The following is a 24,723-nucleotide window of genomic DNA, read 5'->3' as shown; positions in this document are numbered from 1 at the left end:
ATGAAAATATGCCCACATAAATATCTGTACCACAAGCAGTTTTATTCATAATAAGCCAAACCTGTAAACAACCCAAATATAAACCAACGATGAATAAATACACAAAATGAATAAATAGACAAAATGGGGACTGCCTATATAATAGGATAGTCCTGAGCAATGAAAAGAAACAAACTACTGGGCTTCCCTGGTGGCGCAGTGGTTGAGAGTCTGCCTGCCGATGCAGGGGACACGGGTTTGTGCCCCGGTCCGGGAAGATCCCACATGCCGCGGAGCTGCTGGGCCCATGAGCCATGGCCGCTGAGCCTGCGCATCCGGAGCCTGTGCTCCACAATGCGAGAGGCACGCGTACCGCAAAAAAAGAAAACAAAAAAGAAACAAACTACTAATACATGCAACCACATAACCAAATCATTATACTTCCTGAAGGAAGCCAGACACAAAAGAGTACATATCATATGACTTAATTTATTAAAAATTCTAGAAAATGCAAAATAATCCCTAGTGACAGAAAATAAATTAATAGTTGCCTGAAAGCTGGGACTGTGGGGAGGGAATGACTACAATGTGACATGAGGAAACTTTTCAGGGCAATAGAAATGTTCTGTATCTTAATTGTAGTGGTGGTTTCATGGGTGCATCCCTCTTTTAAAACTCACTGAACTACACATTTTAAGTGAGCACAGTTTATTACATATAAATTATACCTCAGCTGAGTTTTTTAAAAGATTTCCCCCAAAGCAACCAGACCAAAAAGCTGACATTCTGTGTGACTCCATTCATAAGAAGTAAAAAAATAGGCAAAATCAATCCATGGTAATAGAACAGTAGCTATCTTGGAGGGCAGGTGCACACAAAATGACCAGGAAACTTCTGGGGTGCTAGTGATGTGCGCTATATTTATCTGAGTAGTAGTTACATGGGCTGTTCATTTTCTAAGCATTCATCAAGCACTCAATTTGGGTACTTTCACTATATTTCTATTACTTCGATAAACAAATAAAAAGAAGGGGGCTGTTAGAAATTAACAGGCACAGCAACCAAATGCAATGGGTGGATATTGTATAGCTTGTGATTTGAAAAACTCAACTGAAAAAAATTTAGAGGGAATGGAGGAAAATTGAACATGGACTACTTATTAGATATTAAAGAATCATCATTAATTTCATTGTATGTGTACTATAGTTACTGCCCTTATCTGTTAAAGAAACATTTTAAAAAGTACTTATAGGTGAAATGATATGATGAATAGGATTCACTTTAAAGTATTTCAGGAAAATATATATATAGTTATTTCCATTTTTAAAAAAGTAAAAGAAATGTAAAGTGAGGGTGAAGTTCAGGGATGCGGCAGAGTCAGAGAGGGTGTACAGATATATAACATGCCTATGACCAAAATCCTATTATTTGCACTCTGAAGATCAAAACATTCACATCAAAATGGTTGCATCAAAATGTCCTGCTTCAGAACACACATAGCAAGAAATTTCTCAGGGGCCCAGAAACAAGACAAGCAGGAATAGAATAAAATTTAAAAGAGTTCAGTTAGGTTCTGAATGACAGCCAGGCAGATATATGATGACGAACAGTGGCCTTCCTTCCAGTGGAGACTGATCTATTTTGAGCCCAAAGTGAGTGCATATTATCCAGGTTATTTCACCACTGTTCTTCTGGTCCCTAGTTATCTCCATCTGAGAAGCCTACCCAGGTATTGGAAGGGGGAGAATAAAACAGGAGGCAGAAAACAGAGGCTGATGGTATCAGTCAGAATCCCAGCAGACAGAAGTCACATTCATCTACAACTTTGAAGACAATTAAATGAAGGAACTACTTTCAGAGGTGCAGGTAGGGTTACAAGTTAAGGATGCTGAGACACCTGGGACTAGCTGTAGCATGATGCCTTTACCTCCCTGAACCTAAAAGAGCAAAGGGAGGAAATGTGTCACCAGAGCCTGGTGAGATAAGGGAGGCTGCGGCTACCACCATGAGCTGGAGTCATGGAGGGATAGAGATCTTGCAGGAAATACGATGAGAAAGGCAGGCTACAGAGAGAAGAAATACCCTCCCATCTCTCTCTCTTCCCATCTCCTGATCTACTTCCAGGATCTCCCAGTGACCGAAACAAACTGGAAGTCACAGTCATGGGAGCTCAGGTGATGCATTCTACAGAGGTCAGTCTCCGGGGTCATGAAACAGGGCAGAGAAGGTTGTCTAACAGACTACCAGCACACTCCTCCAATGGAGTACATAAGATCTTCAAGTCTGCAAAGAGAACTGACGGCCATTTGATAAAATCTCTAATTCAGTTGAACCTATGGCTTTAGATCCTTAGTTAAAATGGGAATATTTCCAAGCATTTTATACGAGGCCTGAGAACAATGAGTAATCAAAGATCATTTCACAATATATACACAGAGCATTTGGTTCAGTAGCCACTCCTGCTCAGACTTGGACTTGTAAAATAAAAACTTTCCTTCTATATAAAACATTTCCAAACTAAATGGACAGAAAAGAGAAACCTGGCTGTATTTTCCATGGAGCTTTAACCATCATTCTATTAAAAAAAATTCAGAGCCAAGTCACCAACGGTGGAAACCCAACTCCAAGGACAGACGGGGAGGAGCAGCACCTTGTGAGGCTAAGGATGGGATCCTCATTCTGGCCAGTTAGGCCTTATGGACTGTCCTTTCCCTGCCTTCCCAGGGGCAGCTCCCACCACTGTCCTCCTTACTCTCCAGGGGTGTGGGGACCTTTCTTGGCTAGTGATGCCAGCTCTGCTTCCTCCCACCTCGGGCTTTGCATCTGCGGCTTCCTCTACCCTTAACATGCTTCCCTCCCTTCTCTTGTTAACTCCTACTCCCATCTCATCTCAACTCTCACTTCCCACGGAAAGCTTTTCCAACATCCATGATGAGGTCAAAAACCCTAAGGCACACTTCTGTAACACCCAGAACCTTTCCTTCATGGAAGCACTTTCACATATTTTGGTATGACTGTCTACCCGGCTGAAGCGTTAGCTCCACGTGGTAAGGACTGTGTGTGCCTTTGTGTGCCATCATATTTTTAGGACCTCATGTACTATCCAGCTCATGGGAGGTACCCAATTATGGATGAATGAATGAGTCTTCACTACAAAAGAAATTTTTCCATTCAAGGGGTAGTCTGAATTTTGTTTTATCCTTTTAATAAACAACACAATTTTAGGGTTTTTCCCCCAGAACTAAATTACAGGGGACTCTCAATTAGCTGATAGTTCCCCACCCCACCTTTTTTTCTTATATCCCTTATAAGAATATATTTAATGAGGGTTTTTTAAAAAAAAATAATGTATAAATTATGCTTAGGATTCATATATATCCAACTTAATCTCATAGTCCATAATTTGTATAACTTCTGCTCTAAGAAATTACTTATAAGTACTCCAGGAAAGAAAAAAACCACATATTCTGGGACCTATTTACTAATGCATGAAGGTAACCACACAATTCTTTAAGGGTTTTCAACAAGAGTTGAAATCCAAAGGACTTTAGAAATCTCAGTTATCTAGAATGAGTGGCTTTATTCTGGATAACTGAGGTTTTATTGGAACTCAAAGCCAGTTTAAAAAAAGGTCTTAAAATTTTGACTCTCATGGTAAGCAACAAATTCTTCTACAATAATTGAACACTTAAATGCCTCTTTTATGGCTAATAAATTTGGTCAAATTTCCATTTTGTTTTATTTCCAATTCAAAATCTATTTGTCACATGTGTCGGGAGCTATGTGCTTGTGTATTCTGTCTGGTACCTTATTTATCTCTGAATCACCATAAAACTTAGCCGAGTGGATTGCACTTAGACACACTCAAAAAGGGTGTAGTGAATGAATGACAGGAAAGTAGAAAAGCGAGCTGACATCTGTTGAACACATTATGTGGTAGCTGCTGTGCAAGGAGTTTTAATAATAACAACAATGACAAAGCTTAGTAACTTTTATATCACAGGTGCTGTGCTAATGCAGAATATATAGATTAACCCATGGTCCTCCCAAAATCTAACGAGATAAGTTATTTTGCCCAGACAGAGAGATGAAGTAATTTAGTAATTTGTTGAAGGCTACACAGCCCAATAACAGGTAGAATGAAGAAGAGCTGCTCTTAGCTTATCAGGGGGTGATGAACCCAGAATGCCATCCGACCTCTCCAAGTTCTGATGTTGCATCCAAATAAGTTCTGGCAATCTCTGCAGCAAAATTTGGTAAATGTTGTTATAAATTAAGAAACTGGACTTGAAATACCAAGAAGATTTCCCAAGGTTAATCATCTAATAAATAATGGAGCAGTATATTTAAACCTTGGTTAGCCTAACTCCATGCTTACTTACACACATGGACAGGTGGGTGTTGTCATAATAGTTATTTTAAAGCATTTAACACTAACCCCAAATTCTGTTTGTATTTGGAAAATTTTAATATACTTTACTATCGGTTGTTTGGATTCTCCCAAGGTTAAAGAAATTAAAGGACAGGAGAGCTCTTCCTTGTGCTGCTTCTGTTATAAGCTGGCTTTGCTCTCTCTGGATCTGTACCGTCTGGGTATGTATCTAGGAGTCGTGCGTATATCTGGCAGATAGTTAGAGCGCACACTGAACTGTCTGAGGCGACTTTCATGGACCCTGCAGAGATTCCCCAGAGGTTCTGGGTTGGTCTTTGTGACACCCTCCCGGGGGTGGGGGAGACTCTGCCTTGGTGCTTGTATGCTGTGGTCTCATAATCCCTTCAGTTACCATACTGGACTAGACTCAAAACGTTTGCTCCTTGGCTCTGTCCTCTGCAGAGTCCAGAACTGGACCCTAGGAAACACTCACATATCTCATGCCCTGACAAAGACTGGGAAAGCAGGCCAGTTCCCAAGCATCAGCCTACCCATTCTGCCACCCACGCAGCTGGCCAACCTGCCTCTGCCTTGCCTTCCAGATTTCTTAGGGTGAGTCAGACCCCAGTGTGTGGGCCACTCTAAACTGCTCAGGCTTGATTTAGGCGTTGGTCTCCAGGTCTTCCAGCTGTAATAAGTACTATTCAGAGCTCTCTGATTAGTCCTTCTGATGATCCCCTCTAACCTTGGTGTCACAAGACAGTACTCATCACTGTTTCTCCCAAAAGGTGGTGACAACTCACTGCATGACCACAGCTCTCTCCAGAGAAACTTTGTCTCTAATCTCCTCTTGACTCATATATTCAAAAGCCATGGAGCAGGCTCATGACATTCTACATATGGGATAGTTGGTCTTCTGATAGCTAGCTTACAGGTGCCTCAGTGGAAACTGAGACAAGAAGAGACCCATTCTAACATCCTGTTCCCTACCTGGCCCATATATACATGTGTGTATGTGATATTTTACATGCACTTCCTACAACAATTTCAACTGGTTAAGGGTGATTTAAGAGCCTTAGCACTCCCTAATTCAACAATAATCTCCAACTTTCACTGATCACTGCTGATTTGGGTGGTGGCCATCATCATAAAATATTTTATAACCAAAAACATACCTTGAGAATTTTCCAATTCATATGTTCTCAGATTAGAAAAAAATAAAACCTACTTGAAATATGTAGACTTAAAATAGCATGCCAACATATTCCTCATACATTAAATTACTCTCAAATTACTAGCTATTGGTGACATTCCTGATAGTGCCCTAGATTTTCAACTTTTACAAAAGCCCAGATGGTCAGAAAGATCTTTACCAAATTTGGATCATCTTTTTTAATAGAATGATTTAAAATATTTTTTAACAATCAGCTTAGAGTTGTATTTTTAAAAAGCTACTTAGTATTTTCAACTAAGAGAATATGTAATTACCAGAAAAAACTAGCAAATTCCTAGTGCTTATAACCTAAGGTGAGAAATAATGTGGACCAACAATGTAAAAAAGCATATATATATATGTATTTTTATACTTTTTAATCACAAAGTGAGAAAAGTGATATTAAATCTAGTTTTTCCATGTTCATCTGAAAGCATTCTGTAAACTGCCTAAGTTTTAAAAAAATAATTGTCTAATAGTTAAGTTATAGGTCTAATCATCAACCTTTACCTTGGGCTGTTGAAAAATAAAAAACTTTACATTTATTCACAATAAAATATAGATACTTTCAGATTCAACTCCATATAAGATTTTTTCATCTATTTATGCTCAAGGATCTACAACGACTAGATTAATGAGCCAAAAAGTACATTTTAAAGATTCTCTAAAAGGACCTTATGAAAAGTAGAATTTGATTATGTTTTGGGAGGAAAATTTCTTTAAACTAGAGGGAGTCAACAAATATGAAATCAGGAAAAAATATCCAGGTTTTTGAAAGGAAAAATACCTCACCAATGATCTTAGAAGGTGGATGGGTGTAGGGGTGAAATTACTTAATTACTCAGAATAATTAAAGCTAGAGGGTAAAGGTGGGAGAAAAACACATAAAATAATAGTTTCACTCACTTCACCTGGCCTTAATTTAAATCCGAACACTTTCCATTCCTGCATTACTCCAAACAATTTACCAAAAAAGAAAAATAATAGAGCAAAATATCCTTTTTAAGTAACGCAGAGCACATATAGCAAAAACTGCAATGTAATCATTCAGCAATTATGATGCTCTAGTTTATTTTTAAAATAGCTCAGCATTGCACGAAGTGGTCCTAGGTGCAGCAAGAGCTCTTCCTTTAACGCAACATTGATCTTCCCAGCAGCTTTCCTCTGCCACCTCTTATCTTTCTTTCATAATCCTATGTGGTCCTCCACAGAAATACCCCTTTAGGTATGAACACCCAGGAAAACACCTCCCCCTGCCCCCCTGTGGAGAGGCATGTAAAAGAGTCCAGTATCTTTACTTTCTGCAGAAGGCAGAAAATATTTCTTTTAGGGTAGCCATCCAATACCTGAGTGTTTTAATACTCCGCAGCAGGTAATTTATTTTTAGGAAGGATGAGAACTAAAAGCAGCACAAAGAGTAATAACGAATCAGGGGCTGGAATTTTCTCCAAAGTTAGAAACTATAGATATAAACTCCTGAAATCAGGAAGGGCCTCAGCAATGAGGAAATCATATTGCAAAGAGGGGAGTGAGATAGATGGGAAGTGATGTGCCTCCTAGAAGAATGGTTTCTCGCCCCTCAGTCGAGGGCTCTTTCCACGACTGCACTTTTTCCTTTGCCCTCTCCTTCTGCCCCTTGATCTCTCTGACAAATGCTCAAAGCCTCACTTAAAACAGCCCCCTAACAAGGGCTTGCCAAGGAAAGGCAAAGTTTGAGATACAGAGTCCAATTAACTGCCTCTGATTGCTGGATAACTCAAGTGTTCAGGAAGCTGACTCCAGCAGCATGTGTTATATATTTACATCCAGCCCTTGTTCTAAAAATAACTGGACATGTTTTACAGAAATACACAAAATGCAACAAGCTAAAAATAAATACAATGGGGAATTATCACAAAGGGGGGAAAAGGATAGGAAAATCTAGCCTATTAAAAGCACCAATGGTAGGATCTTGTGGAAAGGGTAACAAAGTATCGATGTTCCAAAAGGAATCTCCTGGAGAAACTGTCTTATACCAAGAAAGCAATTTATACAACTGGTGGCTTAATAGCACATATTACAAGCAGTGCAATAATAGTGACCCATCAGAAATAAGTTGTGGATGAAAATGAAATGTTAGTAAGAGTTTGTGGGGAGGGATGAGGCACAAATTTTTCTTTTAATGTCTTAATGTGCAGGTTTTGGATTTCTGAAGCAAGTCATTCCTGAGCCTTGCAAGGTTAGAAAGAAAAAAATGGAAGTGAGAGGAAAGAGGAGAGAATTACAGAGTAGGGGGAGGCAGAGGGAACCACGACAGGATGATGTGAACCTAGGCATCATTTGTTAAAGAACCAAAAATAATTTATCACATAATTGGAGGCTCAAATTCATACCTGAACTTGAACTCAATTGCATTTTTGTTATGTTATAATGCAATACAGTGTATATCAATTGGCTCAGAATTTAAAATTGGAGCCCAATTACCTGTGTAAGGGAATCATAAATCCAACTTGTATTTTTCTAACAGGGTTAACAACTCATGATGCCCGCTTAAACTTGGGAGAATCAATTTTCTGAGCTTAAGAACAATTGCGCATTGGTATTTTTTCACCCGGGTCTACTGCCCCAGGTGGATATAGTGACTGGGGGAGGGTAGAAGCCTAAGGCAAAAGTAACAAACACAGAGCATTGAATATACTCAAAAGCCAACCACAGGCAGGGGAAACCGGAGTGGGAGCACTTATGTGTAATAGGCAGCCAGAACCTGGACACCTGCTATTTGGTGAAGGAGTAAAAGCAAAACACTTCTACTGCTTTTCTAGTTCAGCAAAAATTTCCCTGGAGCTAAAGAGTAAGATGAAATACTAAGTAAGGGGAGAGCTTGAACTCCTGCTAACAGCACACCAGAACCAGGCCTGCCTGACTAAGGCCACAACTGCATGAAGCCTAGAGACTCCCCTCCCAGGGTGGTTTGTTGGCCTTCTGTTCAACTGGAAACATCTCAGGGAACACCGCCTGGAGGGAGGGGGTGGTGGAATAAAGCTGCGGCAATGGCGGCAGAAGTATCAGCTGGAACAGCCTTCACGGAGGACAGTTCAGCACTGCAGATGCCTGTGTCTGTATCTTATACACACCCAAACACAGATACTACACACACGTGTTATACATTTTGACACTGAAATTCCATTTCCATGAAATTCTGCTTGAGAAACAACTGAACCAGGTTGCAAAGATATACATAAAAGGTTCCTCATTTCAGCATTGCTTCTAAGTGCCAGAGTTGGAAGCAGACTAAAAGTCCATCAAAGGAGATGATTTAAGTAAATTTAAGCATTTCACCCTACAGAGTAATACTGTGCTGGAAATATAGATGATGCTGTAAAATTCTATGGACATGGCACACTGTAAGATAAAATTACAGAAGAGTGTTACTGGATATATCAATTCTCAGTATAGTGCATGTGTATGTGTCCACGGGTGAAGAAGAAAGTCTCGGAGAAAATGCCCTCACATATTAGTCAAGGTCATTACTGTGTGGTGGGATAAATGGTATTCACTTTCTCAAAAACCTTTTCCCGTGGTGTTGGATTTTTGAGTTTTAATTTTATAAAACTGGCAGGTGTTCCTTACATAATCTGAAAAAAAGACTACAGTATTTTCTATTTTTGGATTTTTTTTTAAAGTAAGGAGGATAGGAGGAAGAGTAGCAATATATAGAAAAGGCAGAAGCCCACAAGGCTTTCCCTGCACAAAACACTAGCACCTGTCCCAAAACAGTTTCTGTCTTTACACAAAATTCCACTGACTGTACATTTTATTGAGGAGGGGAAACAAATGCAACAAAACAAATCATCTGTCCACCTTACCTTTTTTTCCTTCTGTGGGAAAAAAAAAAACCTCGGTCTGTACTATACTTCTGAGAGCAAATGATGTCCCTCCAAGACCCAAAATACAGCTAGAAACCTCAGCAACTGTGCCTTTTACACCGGACTTGTTGGTTCCTCTGTTTTCTCACCTTCCAAATGGACATGTAAAACTGTTACTTCACAAAGCCAAGGTGCTCTTTTTAAAGCCCAGAAAATACCAAAGAAACATACCAATTAGAACACATGCTTCTCACTGAGTCATTTCTGTATCTTAGTTTCATTTGCTCTATGCCAGGGTAAGATATCTGCAAAGTCATAGCAAACGAACTAGAAGGACTTTTGAGACCATCCAATTCAATGCCCACATTTTTCACAAGAGAAAGCTCAGACCAGTCACCAAGTGAGTCAGGCAGGACTAAAACCGAGGGTCTGCCTCCCAGTCCGCTGTTTATCACTCATCTCTAATTTCAGTCAGAGATGCAGCTGTGTTTCCCCTTTCTAGAGAATCTGAATATTTCTTTAGCTAATGTTGACATAAATCAGACTTTGTGAGACAGAGAAACAGAGAGCAAAGTAACAAAATACACTGGCTTGCTTTTCCAGATGCATCTGAGAGAGAGTTTCAATAATGGAAAACACATCATACATTGCTTTATACAGTCCACTCAGTTCTGTGATAGAGAAGGGTAAAAAGTTCAGAGGGAAAAACCATATGGGTCATCTGGTGACATTTTTTAAAAGTTTACTTTCAGAAGCGCATGATTTAAAGTGTTTTCCCCCTCAAAACCAAGCATATTCACTATAAAACACCTGGAAAATACAACAAAATATTAATAAGCAGAAAAAGGAAACATACCATACAATTCTACCAACAAAAGACAACCATAGTTAAAATTTTAGGATAGTTCCTTCTAGTTTTTTTTTTTTTCCTTTTTGAATGGTTGAGATCTTCATACATATACCATTTCCAGATTTTCTTTTCACCTAAATTACACTTAAGCATTTTAGTAGTTCATTAACAACTTATAAACATCATTTTAACATATGAACAGTATTTTGTGGTATAGATATGCCAAATTTTATAGTTTTTTTCTTTATGTACATCATTTAGGGGTTTTCTATTATACGTAATACTATAATGAGCATTTGAAAAATAAACCGTGATCTTAATTTTCTGATTATTTTCTTAACTTTAATTCCTAAAATGAGGTTAAATATTATAAACATTTTAAAGTACCTGAAAGTTGGTACCAAATTTTGTTTTTTTTATGAAAAGTTCCTATCTTATAGTGCTTTTTCAATAATTACCAAATTTTAAGTCTTTGTTAATTTTATAGGTGACACAGATACCTATTTTATTGAATCTCTCTGTCATTGAACAGTATCATATATTCATTACACATTGTGTTTCTCATTTGGAACATCTATTCTTGAGGTCTCTGCCCATTTATCTACTGCAGAAGAAGGGAAACATTTTGAATGAAGACATCCAATCATGTTTTCTTTAATAAATAAAATTAAAATAGAACTTTTAAGCAAGTTAATAGCCTTGCTGAATTCACTAAAGCCTAAGAAAACAAAGACTCCTGGCAAAATCAGTTAAGAGATGTAAAGAAAATAGCACAACACACTTTTTCCCCCTGAGTATATATTATTTGGGCTCCATCAAGTAAGTGATAAGTTTGTGCAGCTTTCTGTGACTGCTGATTCCAAGTGTCAGATTAACAAACAGTTGAAAATAAATGAAGAGCTGGAGCGTGTGGCATATGAAAATCACAAACTCTCTTTTTAAAAAGAATGTGCTCTGGGGGTTTCCCTGGTGGCGCAGTGGTTGAGAGTCCGTCTGCCGATGCAGGGGACGCAGGTTCGTGCCCCGGTCTGGGAAGATCCCACATGCTGCGGAGCGGCTGGGCCCGTGAGCCATGGCCGCTGAGCCTGCGCGTCCAGAGCCTGTGCTCCGCAGTGGGAGAGGCCACAACAGTGAGAGGCCCACGTACCGCAAAAAAAAAAAAAAAAAATGTGCTCTGGTTCACACCGGTGGACTAAGAAAATTCATTTACCTCGTTTCTCACCCAAAGTACTTTCTAAATGATACTAAAGGAGCACAAAGGTGTAAACCCATAGCCACAAAGAGAACGGGAAGAAGCCGTTAGAAGGTGAGTGATTTCAATAAAAGTCTGTTGACTTACAAACCACAGCAAAGGAAACCACAAGCCAAAAGGGGGTTTCAGCAAAGGAGAAAACAGACCTGCCTGATACTACCCCAGAAAAACTCAGTTTTCAGAAATAGTGGGTAAAACAGAGGGTGGAAGAGGTGGGTAGAGCTGAAAAGCGGGGTATTAATTACAGGTCAGTATATGTAACATAGACTGCCCTCCCTCCTGGCTCTCCATGTGAGCTGGCCTGAAGCCACCACTAGGTTCAAGGCAGTAAAAACGTGTGTGGGGAGAAGTAGGACAGTTATCGTGGGTGTTAAAACCTCACTCTTGCAAGTCAAAATCCCCCCACCCCATTCCCATGCACACACTCTAAACTTTGACCCTTCAAGCACACCATTTACAAGATCAATCCACCTGTTGAAGGGCTTGCAAACAGCCCTTCTATTACCTCATTCTTTTACATATAACCACAGATCACTGGAAATCCAATACACCAAGAAAGGCCAGCACACTAAATAAAGTGAGCAAGCAAAATAGCAGAAAACACGACACCATGCAAATAAGACAATTTAGGGAAAAGATACAAACTTAAAAAAGAAAACCTATTTAATACCCTCGAGAATCACTTGAGGATATTTGGTAACTACAAGACAAAAGCAGAGTTATATTTAAAAGGAATAATGAGATAAAAAAAAAGATCCCTTGGGAATTACATGATTACTTAAATAAAAAATTCAATAAATAGACAGCTTAATGGCAAACTTGAGAAATCTCCTAGACTATATACTAAATGTACAGTATGTGAGAAAAAATAAGATATATAGATGATTGATCCAGGAGATCTACATGTGGACTAACAGAAGTTTCAGAATGAGAAAAACAAAACTGGAGGGGAGGAAATTATCAAATAAATTATATAAGAAAATTTCCCAGAGCTAAGGGGACACATGAATCTTCGAAGTATAGGAATCTACTCAGTGTCAAGGAGAATGAACTGTGAAATGTTAGAAAACTGAGGTTAAAGAGAAATTCGTAATAGCCTCCTAAAAAGACCCTCCCCCTAAAAAGGTAGCCTACAGAAAAGGAAGGATCAGAGTAACATCAGATTCATCAGCAGCAGTGTTGGAATCTGATGATTCCAACATCAGATATTTAGCTGGAATCACAGCTAAAAGACAGCAGTGAAAATGATTTTCGATACAAAAGTCCTATTCCCAAACTATCAATCATGTTTGAGGGAAAAATGAAAAACTGCAAGCTTGCAAGGACTCAGTTTACCTCCCATTCACTCTTTCTTGGAAAGTTACTAGCAAAATTTGGAGGTAAGTCAAAGAGAGAAAGCCCACTGGATCCAGCAAATGGTAAATCCAACTCTGGAGAGCAATATGGGAATCTCAGGCTAATTCTATCCAGCAGGTCTAGAAAACAATCTGTCTAAATGAGAGCAAAATGGAGATCTAATGAGAAAGAGGGAGAACCAATAGAAGAGAAAGTGCAAATATGAGTTTTGGAAAACCTGAAGATATGATGGAGGCACACACTCAGGAAAGGCAAGAGGACATCAGAAATTCCAATAAAATCAAGCACAGATAACTTTATAAGAAAGACTTAAAATATATATTACACACACTGAAAGATGGCATGATTCTGACAAAATGACAGAGGAAGAGAATCCATTTGAACCTGATTCTAGACACAGTCTCCTTTGTGTATCACAGGAGTTGTGACACTGAAACCATAGAAACCACTTGGGTCTGCGGTAAATAACTTAGCAAAGGGATTACCTGGTGGTGCAGTGGTTATGAATCCGCCTGCCAATGTAGGGGACACGAGTTTTATCCCTGCAACAAAGACCCAACAGAGCCAAGAATAAATAAATAAATTTATTAAAAAATAATTTAGCAAAGTCCTGATGATGCAAATCTTTTTCATTATAGTCAACTTTGGAAAAATCACAAAGAAAGACCTCTCTGGTGACAGAGAAAATGTAAATTAAACTTGACAATGCAAAAATAATGGTACAACTGAATGAGAACTGAAAGTGGAAGAGGGAAAAGAATAGTGGAGAAAGGGGTATGAATGCTCATATCTCATCTATGGTAAGGAGTAAGAGATGCTGACTAGATTGATAGACCAGTGAAGAGAGATTTAAATGTGATTTAGAAGTGGCAAGACCAAAGATAACGGAAGCAACCTAAGTGTCCATCAACAGATGAATGGATAAAGAAGATATGATTCACACACACACACACACACACACACACACACACACACAATGGAATGGACTTGGAGTGCATTATGCTAAGTGAAATAAGTCTGACAGAGAAAGACAAATACTGTATGATATCACTTATATGTGGAATCTAAAAAATAAAACAAACTAGTAAATATAACAAAAAAAGGAGGAGACACAGATACAGAGAACAAATAGTGTGGAGAGAGAAGGGGGGAGGGGCAATATAGGGGTAGGAAATAAGAGGTACAAACTATTATGTATAAAATAAGCTACAAGGATATATTGTACAACACGGGGAAGACAGCCAATATTCTATAATAACTATAAATGGAGTATAACCTTTAAAAATTGTGAATCACTATACTGTACACCTGTAACTTATATAATATTGTATGTCAACTACACTTCAATTAAAAAATAATTTTAAAAAATTATAAAAAAGGAAGTGGCAAGACCAATGGAAGTGGAGAATAACGTCATGTTAGTGGGAAAATGTGAAATGGTGATAGATAAATTCTCTTTCTTAGAAGAAAAGCAGTATATAACATGTAAAATTGATTTAAAAAATTAATTGGCAATATGGAGATAACGCCAGGAATGGGTTACAGCATTTAGGGAGGGCAATAAGAAGGGGAAAGGGTAGTTAGTGTTGGGAACTGTTCATTTTCGTATGTGTTTCTAAACTGTTTTATTTGTAAGCCATGTGCTGGTTATTGCTTTCATAAAAACAGAACAAAAAAGGAAGCTATGAAAGGAGCAAGTGCACCGTGACAAGCTCTTTTACTAAAAACAAAAATAAAAATTGAGCCTGGATGAAATGTTGTCTTCTGAGTCTCTGGATAACTCTGGAGGAATAGTGAATTTTGTATAACTGGATTTATTTATAAATTTATTTATAAAAAGGAAGGAGCAAATGCAGTGTATGGAAAAGAGACACATTTTTTTCCCAACAGAAAAATTAAGCATTCATTAGGACATAATGACAGGATGACATTCTGGGGTTTGGAGGGTAAGCATATCCCCTTCATTACCAAATCAAAGATTTTCCAGTATCAAGAGGGACTCTTTTCTCTCTCCTGGATTCTCCCTGCACACACCTCCTCCTTCCCCCACCCCACAAGCCCCTTCATGACCCTAAATAAAGATGAAAATTGAAAAGGTTCCCTAGTGCTAATTGCATGTTCTCTAATTTCTAATTTCCTCAAGATTGCTGCCTCCTGGCTGTTTCATATTAATATCCCCCAAAATGTACGGCAAGTTGCACATTTGAATACCCAGCTAGGTACATTTCCCAGGTTTTTTTGAATGGGCTAGTTGTGGGAAGGTTGGCAATATACTAGTGACTCGATGATGGTGCAGTAACGTTACCCACAGCCTGGGTAACATTACTGCACCTTGTGTTCACAGAGAAGGCTGGTTCTGAGTTCAGTTACAATCGCTAGCAATTTAAACGATAGCTGCTGTACTAAAATCTAAAATAAATTGCTTTTCTCCAGAAGCCATGTAAGCTTTTGTACTGCAACTTAGCAGAACTGCTGGTTTTATCTCATCTGAAATTCAAACAGGGTATAAAAGCTGGGCCTCTGAACTCCTGTTTTTACCCTGAACAGCATTCTTCTACATTCTAGGGCTCTCCAAAATTTCTATCCTGGAACCAGGTTTATAGGAAAGCAACATACTATTTCCATTTTTTATGCAACTCATCATTTGGTTTTTGTTCTTCTATTTCAACCTCACACTTTGGGCTGTTTTGAAAGAACTGTATTACTGGGGGCAAGATTTTTTCTCCCCATTTTGATGGCTAGAAAGCTTCTCTGCCAACATGGGCCAAGCCAAGCGTGGAGACATCGGCACCCAAATGATTGCATGTACCTCTGCAATTCTGTTCAAATTTACCTCCTTCCCTTCTATCCATGGGAAGAGGAAAGAAACAGCCAGAGCTCAGAATCTGAAGTAGAAATTCTGCCTTTCCCTACCCTCACTTCCCCATGAGTTTTGCCCCAAAGTCCATGGACTCAAGCTCACAACTATTTCCCCTGAGCACATTCAGACCCAGTGGCTCTGAAGGGACACAGCTGCCTCGGCATTTCTCTGATAGAGATGGCTTCTGACCCTTAGATGTCTTTCCACAAATGCAATTAGAATAGTTCCCAATGTTCACTACATTCTTTCAGATTTAACAAGGCAACATAATTAACACTGCTATTTTTCTGCCAGTCAACAAGAGAAAATTGCCCTTCCAAGAGATTTTTCATGTTTACAAAAATGATCCATTAATATGTTTCCCTTTCAGATGTTTTTCTTCTATTGAGGTTGAAAGAGCTTGGTTTGGGGTATGCTATATGGCGTGTACTCAGCAGCATTTCTCTGAAAGGGGAAATTTCTTTATGCCCATCAAAAATAACAACCAGAAAAAAAAAAAGAAAAAAACAAAATGAACATTTTAGACCAATTCAGATTCAAACTTAGAGCCACTGTGAAGTCAAGGAAGTTCTATTTCTTTCTATCACATGCACAGAGCCATGCCAAGGGGGTAGATGTAATGTCCCTATTGAATCGTGTGAATCCCGCAGTTCTGTTGTAGGAATTCTCTCAGCTTTGATAACAAGAGACTAAGTATACTGGTTCTCCACCAGGATCCTTAGGGGGAACTAGGAAATGGAGTGGGGGAGGGTGCTTTTTTCAATGTTCCAGTAATTGGGGGACAATACTGATATCTGGGGGACATTCTAAGTGTTGCTGAAAGTTCTGCAGTGTGTTATCTCCACACAACATAGAATAGAACTGCCTAGAGAAGACAAAATGAGCTCATTGCCCTGGGTCCCGTGTTTTCTCATTTTGCAAACCCTGGGCTCCTGACAGACAATCAGTAACTGAAGGAATCAACTAGTGGTTTAAAGAAGGTATTGATTCAACAAATACATATTAAGTTCCTCCTATTGACAGTACAATTAATGCAATATATACATCAGACCATAATCTCCCCTCTAAGGAAGCTTAAAATGTCATTTTCTCCATAAAGTCCTTCCTAATGACCTCAGCTATAACTAATCTTTAGGTAAAGAAAGAAAATAACCTATTAGGGTTGTGGATACTGGAACTAAAAATTCTTGGGTTCTAATACAGATTCTGCCACTGACTAGGCTTGTGACCTTGGACTGGTTGCTTAATCTCACTGTGTCTTGGTTTCCTCATTGGAAAATGGGGATAATATTGCTGTTTGGGGATTAAATGGAGCTATTAATGATATAAAGTCATCAGAACAGTGCATGACACATAGTGAGTGCTCAAAAAGCACTTACTATGGTATATATATTTATAATTTTTAAAAAGAGTTTTATATACATAATTTTAATTGAAATCATGGTTGAGATAATTGCAGGTTCACATGCAGTTGTAAGAAATAATACAAAGAGATCCTGGGTATATTTTATCCAGTTTCCTCCACTTTGAAAAACCATAGTATAATAGCACAACTAGGATTTGACATTAATACAATACACCAATCTTATTCAGAATTCCCCCAAATCCCAGTTTTACTTGTACTCATTTCAGTATATGTGTGTGTGTGTTTGTGTATGTATTAAGTTCAATACAATTTTATAATCTGTGCAGGTTCGTGTATCCACCACCAAGGTCAAGATACTGAGCAGTTTTATCACCACAAGGATCCTTCATGTTGTGCCTTTATTACCTCACCCACCTTTCACTCGGCCCTCCCTCACCTCCATCCCTAAGCTCTGGCAATCACTAATCTGTCCTCCATTTTGTCATTTCAAAAATGTCACTTAAATGGAATCAAAAACTATGTAATCTTATCACTTATATGTGGAATCTAAAATATGATACAAATGAACTTATTTACAAAACAGAAACAGACTCACAGACATAGAAAACAAACTTCTGGTTACTAATGGGGAAAGAGAGCAGGGATAAATTAGGAGTTTGGGATTAGCAGATACAAACTACTATATATAAAAATAGATAAACTAGGTCCTACTGTATAGCACAGGAAACTATATTCAATATCTTGAAACAACTTATAAATTTAAAAGAATATGAAAAAGAATATATATATACATACACACACATATATAGCTGAATCACTTTTCTGTAACACCAGAAACTAACACAACATTGTAAATCAACTATACTTCAATTTTTTAAAAATTGAAAAACAAGAAACCCTAAAAAATAAAATATATAATTTATTGGGATTGGCTTTTTTCATGCAACACGACTCTGGAGAATCACCCAAGTTGTTGATTGTATTAATAGTTCGTTCCTTTTGATTGCTGAGTAGAATTCCATGGGTACCACAGTTTATTTAACCACTCATCTGTTAAAAACATCTGGGCTACTTCCAGATTTTGGCTACTATGAATGAAGCTGTTATGAATATTTATGTACCAGTTTTTATGTGAACATGAATTTTCATTTCTCTGAGATAAATGCTCAAGAGTGCAACTGCTGGGTCATATGGTAGTTGTATGTTTAGTTTTGTAAAAAACTGCCAGATTTGTTTCCCAGAGTGGCTGTACCATTTTACATCCCCAGTAACAAAGTACGAGTGAACAGTTTCTCTGCATCCTCACCAATATTTGGTGTTGTCATTATTTTTTATTTTAGCCATTCTGATAGATGTGAAGTGATAGCTCATTATGGTTTTGATTTGCATTTCTCTGATGGCTAGTGATATGGAATATCTTTTAGTGTGCTTATTTGCCATCTGTACATCTTCCGCAGTGAAATGTCTGTTCATGACTTGTGCCCATTTTCTAATAGGATTGCTTGCTTTTTTAATGTTGACTTTTAGGAGTTCTTTACATATACTAGATACTAGTCCTCTGTGGAATATGTAGTTTGTAAATGTTTTCTTCTAGCCTATAGACTGTCTTTTCATTCTCCTTACATGGCTTTCACAGAGAAAAATTTTAATTTTGTTGAGGTCCAATCTATCTATTGTTCCTTTTATAGATTTATGCTTTTGGTGTGAAGTCTAAGAATTCTTTGCTTAAACTCAGATCCCAAGAAATTTCTCTTATGTTTATTTTTTCTAAAATTTTTGTAATTTTACACTTTATGTAAGTCTGTAATCCATTTTGAGTTAATTTTTGTATAAGGTATGAGGTTTAGATATTATTTTTTTGCTGATGGATGTCTAATGCTCCAATACCATTTGTTAAAAAGCTGGGCTTCCTTCATAGAATTGCTTTTGCTCCTTTGTCAAAAATCATCTGAGCATGTGTGTGGATCTATTCCTGGGTCCTCCATTCTGTTCCATTCCATCCCCTGCCAGTGCCACATTGGCTTGATTACTATGGCTATATAGTTAGCTTTAGTATTGGATAGAGTGAGTCCCCCCTACTTTATTATTCTTTTTTAAAAAAATATTTATCTATTTATTTATTTATGGCTGTATTGGGTCTTCGTTGCTGTGAGCAGGCTTCTCATTGTGGTGGCTTCTCTTGTTGCAGAACACGGGCTCTAGGTGCGAAGGCTTCAGTAGTTGTGGCTCGTGGGCTCTAGAGTGCAGGCTCAGTAGCTGTGGCACATGAGCTTAGTTGCTCTGTGGCATGTGGGATCTTCCTGGACCAGGGATAGAACCCGTGTCCCCTGCATTGGCAGGCAGATTCTTAACCACTGCACCACCAGGGAAGTCCCATACTTTATTATTCTATGCTATGATTGTTTTAGCTATTATAGGGCCTGTGTCTTTACATATAAGTTTTAGAATAAGCTGGCTGGAATTTTGTTAGGAATTGCATTAAACCTTAGATCAATTTGGGGAGGACTTACGTCTGTACTATGTTGAGACTTCCAACATTTATTGGAAGGTCTTCTTTGACTTCTTTTATCAGTATTTTGTAATTTTCAGCATACAAATCCTGTATGCATTTTGTTAAGTGTATATCTAATATTTCATTTTCTTTGGAACAGTTGTAAATGGTATTGTGTTTAAAATTTTGGTTTCTGCATGTTCCTTGTTAGCACATAGAAATACAATTAATTTTGTGGATTAATTAATTGCTGAACTCACTTATTAGTTCTGGGAGATTTTTGTTGTTGTTGTAGATTCCTAGGGATTTTCTAGGTAGAAAATCCTGTCATCTGCAAATAGAGCTAGTTTTATTTTATTCCTTTCCAATCTGCATGCCACCTATTCCTTTTTCTTGCTGTATTACAGTGGCTAGAACTTCCAGTACCATATTGAATAGAAGTAATGAGAGTGAACATCCATGCGTTGTTCCCAACATCAGGGATTCTTTTTTTTAAATTAATTTTTATTGGAGTATAGTTGGTTTACAATGTTGTGTCAGTTTCTGCTGTAGAGCAAAGTAAATCAGCTATACATATACATATATCCCCTCTTTTTTGGATTTCCTTCTCATTTAGGTTACCACAAAGCATTGATTAGAGTTCCCTGTGCTATACTGTATGTTCTCATTAGTTATCTATTTTATACATAGTATAAATAGTGTATATATGTCAATCCCAGTCTACCAATTCATCTCACCCACCCCCACCCCCACCCCCAGGATCCATACATTTGTTCTCTACATCTGTGTCTCTATCTCTGCTTTGTAAATAAGATCATCCATACCATTTTTCTAGATTCCACACACATGCATTAATATATGATATTAGTTTTTCTCTTTCTGACTTACTTCACTCTGTATGACAATCTCTAGGTCCATCCACGTCTCTACAAATGACCCAATTTCGTTCCCTTTCATAGATGAGTAATATTCCATTGTATATATGTACCACATCTTCTTTATCCATTCATCTGTTGATGGACATTTAGGTTGTTTCCATGTCCTGGCTATTGTAAATAGTGCTCCAGTGAACACTGTGGTACCTGTGTCCTTTTGAATTATGGTTTTCTCTCAGTATATGTCCAGGAGTGGGATTGCTGGGTCATATGGTAGTTCTATTTTTAGTTTTTTAAGGAACCTCCATACTGTTCTCCATAGTGGCTGTATCAATTTACACTCCCGCCAACAGTGCTAGAGGGTTCCCTTTTCTCCACACCCTCTCCAGCATTTGTTGTTTGTAGATTTTTTTGATGATAGCCATTCTGACCGGTGTGAGGTGATGCCTCACTGTGGTTTTGATTTGCATTTCTCTAATAATTAGTGATGTTGAGCATCTTTTCATGTGCCTCTTGGCCATCTGTATGTCTTCTTTGCAGAAATGTTTATTTAGGTCTTCTGCCCATTTTTGGATTGGGTTGTTTTTTTGATATTGAGCTGCATGAGCTGTTCATATATTTTGGAGATTAATATTTTGTCACTTGCTTCATTTGTAAATATTTTCTCCCATTCTGAGGACTGTCTTTTCATTTCACTTATGGTTTCCTTTGATGTGTAAAAGCTTTTAAGTTTAATTAGGTTTCAATTTGTTTATTTTTGCTTTTATTTTCATTACTCTAGGAAGGGGGTCAAAAAAGATAAAAATATGGAATGCTTCATGAATTTCCATGTCATCCTTGGGCAGGGGCAATGCTAATCTTCTCTATCGTTCCAATTTTAGCATATGTGCTGCTGAAGCAAGCACTCAGGGATTCTCTTTATCAAGTTGAGGTAATTCAACTCTATTCCTAAACTGCCAACAATTTTTATTATAAATGGATGCTGGATTTTGTCAAATGCTTGTTCTGGGTTAATTGATACGATCATATCATTTTTCTTCTTTAGCTTGTTGATATAGTAGATTACATTGATTCATTTTAAAGTACTCAACCATCCTTGCATACCTGTATTAAATCCCCTTTGGTCATGGTACATAATTCTTTTTACACATTGTTGTACTTGATTTGCTAATATTTTGTTGAGTATTTCTGTGTCAAAGTTCACAAGAGATATTGGACTGGAATAGTCTTTCTTCCTTCCTCCCTCCCTCCCTCCCTCCCTCCCTTCCTTCCTTTTTGTGGTCTTTTACTAGGCTCATAAAATGAGTTGGGAAGTGTTCCTACCTCTTCTATTTTCTGAAAGAGATTATGTAAAATTGGTATTAATTCTTTTCTAAACATTTGGTAGCCTTCTCCAGTGAAACTGTGTGATCCTGAGGAGTTCTTGGGGGGAAACTTTTAAGTACTAACCCAATTTCTTTAATCGCTACTCAAGCTGTCCATTTCATCCTGGCTGAATTTAGGTGGTTTATAATTTTTGAAAAATTGATCCCTTTCTTCTAAGTAGCTGACTATGTGAATATGAAATTGCTCACAGTGTATCCTTATTTATTTTTTAATGATTGTAGGATCTGTATTTATATCCCCTATTTCATTTCTAATGTTGGCAATTTTGTTATTGTCAGCCTTGCTAATCATTTATCAATTTTATTAATTTTTTAGAATAACCAACTTTTTGCTTCATTGACTTTATATTTTTTCCTGTTTTAAATTTTATTGATTTCTGCTTTTACCTTTATTATTTCTTTCTGTCTGCTTGCTGTTGGTTTATTTTTCTTTCTTTTTTATACTTGAGGTAGGAACTTAGGTTATTAGGTTATTAATTTGAGAACTTTCCTCAATTCTAATATCGTATTTAGTGGTATAAATATCCATCTCAGCACTGCTGTAGCTGCAGCTTACATATTTTGATATATTGTATTTTCATTTTCATTCAGTTCTATGTATTTTTTAATTTCCTTTAAGAGTTACTCTTTGACCTATGTTTAGAACTTTTTTTGTGATCTTCTTGTAATTGATTTCTAGTTAGATTTTATTATAGTCAGAGAACACATTCTGCATGATTTCAATTTTTAAAACTTAAAGGGTTTTTTGTGACCCAAGACAAGGTGTATTTTGGTGAATGATGCATGAGTGCTTGAAAAAAATGTATATTCTGCTATTATTGGATGGAGTGTTCTATATATGTCAATTAGATACTATTAGCCAATTGTGATGCTCAGATCTTCTATATTCTTGCTGATTTTCTGCAAGTAGATCTATCTATTGTTGAGATGAGGCACTGGAGTCTCTAACCACAGTTGTCAATTTCTCTATTTCTCCTCCAACTCTGTTAGTTGGGTTGTTTGTTTTTGTTTGTTTCTTCCCCATGTACTTTAAGGCTCTATTGTTTGGTGTGTATATATTTAGAATCATTAAGTTTTCTGGGTGGGTTGATGCTTTCATCATTACATAATATCTCTGTTTGTCTCTGATATTTTCTTTGCTCTGAAGTCTACTTTTATCACATATTAATATAGTCTCTCCTGCTTTTTGAAAATTAATAATTGTATGGTGTACTTTTTTCTATCCTTTTTCTTTCAACTTACCTAATCATTGACTTTGAAGTGAGTTCCTCATAAGCAGCATATAGTTGGACTGAGTTCTTTTATCCACTCTGTCACTCTTTATCTTTCAATGAATGATTTAGATGATTTACATTTAAGATCATTATTGATATGTTAGCACCTCAGTCTATTATCATATTACTTGTTTTCTATTTCTTTTCTCTGGTTCTCATTCCCCTTATTGGAGGGATCAGACTTCTCTGATGTTGCCAGCAATACTCCCATTCAATCAGGAAAAAAAATCAACCTCCCTGGGCTTCCCCCTGTCATTGGGTTATGAGTTAGGAAACACCTGGTCTGGGTGGCTTCTTCTCTTGGGAGGGAGGACTCTAGACACCCTGCTACTATGCTGTTCCTCTAGTCCTGAAGTCTCAAACCAGCTCAACTTTTTCTTACCACCTTTCAGAATTCTCATTTGGTTGTCTCTTGCTTCATTTCTAGAGTTCATAGTTGTGCTTAGGAGGAGGAGCAGGAAAAATGGGTCTACATCATCTTTGCTGGGCCAGAATCTCTGCTTACTATATTTTTAATTGTATGTTTCCATTCAAGTCTCTAATGACCCTTAACCCTTTCTGACCTTCTACTTATTTGTGTACATCCACAGATTCTAAGATTTGAAACGTCTTGAGAATTTCTCTTTGTATATTTTACAGTGCCTTGAACATAGTGGGTTCTCCCTATGGATGAATAAATGAATGCTTATGTATATTTTCTTTGGGGCTATACAGTGGAGTAGACCTACATGTTAAGTGCCCACCCCTGTAAATGGACACAGGACTAACAGGGAGAATCTAACTCAATGTAATTTACTGAAACGTGCCTAAGAACATATACTGACTTAGTCATCAGCTCCCTCAGGTCATCACACTCATTTTTCTGCTTCCAGCAGATCAGAAAATGTGGTAATGCTGGGGCAGACCTCCCCACCATCAATTCCTTTATTACTCCCCTCAAGCCTATACCCTGAACACACACACACACACACACACACACACACACACACACACACACACACCTCAAGCACCCAATTTTTCAGAGAAGGTAGGAAGTCAAAAGGGGGAACATGTCACATTTTCTAGAAATGAAACTACTACATCTCCAATAAAAGATGACTATGCAACACCCATACCTGATAACAAATGCCACAGAACAATGTTGCTGGGAAACCCCACATTTTTAGAGCTCACAGAAACATCACTAAAGATTGCATGTAAGAGATAGAAGGCCCCAGGGAGGGAATGTAATGGAATGTAAGGCCAGGCCCCTGCTGAGGCTCAGAAGTAGGAGTGATGAAACAGCAAGCTGGAAGAGACCTTGGGCAACTGAGTTCTCCCACTGAGCAGAAAAGAATTAAAAATAAAATCTTTAGGATGGAAAAAACTGGATGTCTGACCTCCCATTTAACTACTGGAATCATGCATTGTTATCAATTGGTATGAGCTCTTGGTCTTTTAAGATCCCTAGGCACTCATACTTCATGTTTGCTGCACATGTGTATCTCCATTTTGGTTTTTGGTTTTTGACAAACAGAAGTTTACTTTTAATGGAGTCAAGTCCACAACTCTTTTCTTTTGTGATCTTTTCTTTTTGTCTTTAAGTTTATAAGGTTCTCTCTCACT

The 24,723-nt window shown here is 37.7% G+C and overlaps 1 protein-coding gene and 1 non-coding gene across 6 annotated transcripts in view; both read right to left on the bottom strand.

Moving 5' to 3' along the window:
* FHIT (fragile histidine triad diadenosine triphosphatase) overlaps positions 1–24,723 on the bottom strand; it is a 1,483,533-nt gene that overhangs the window by 910,782 nt on the left and 548,028 nt on the right. The gene's annotated exons all lie outside the window — the stretch shown is intronic.
* Positions 21,260–21,364, bottom strand: LOC116763003. The gene has a single exon (XR_004352420.1). It is a non-coding gene; the product is annotated as a U6 spliceosomal RNA (small nuclear RNA).

This window comes from Phocoena sinus, chromosome 11 (genome assembly GCF_008692025.1).
Source record: "Phocoena sinus isolate mPhoSin1 chromosome 11, mPhoSin1.pri, whole genome shotgun sequence".
NCBI lineage: Eukaryota > Metazoa > Chordata > Mammalia > Artiodactyla > Phocoenidae > Phocoena > Phocoena sinus.
This window is presented reverse-complemented; position numbering and strand designations above follow the sequence as displayed.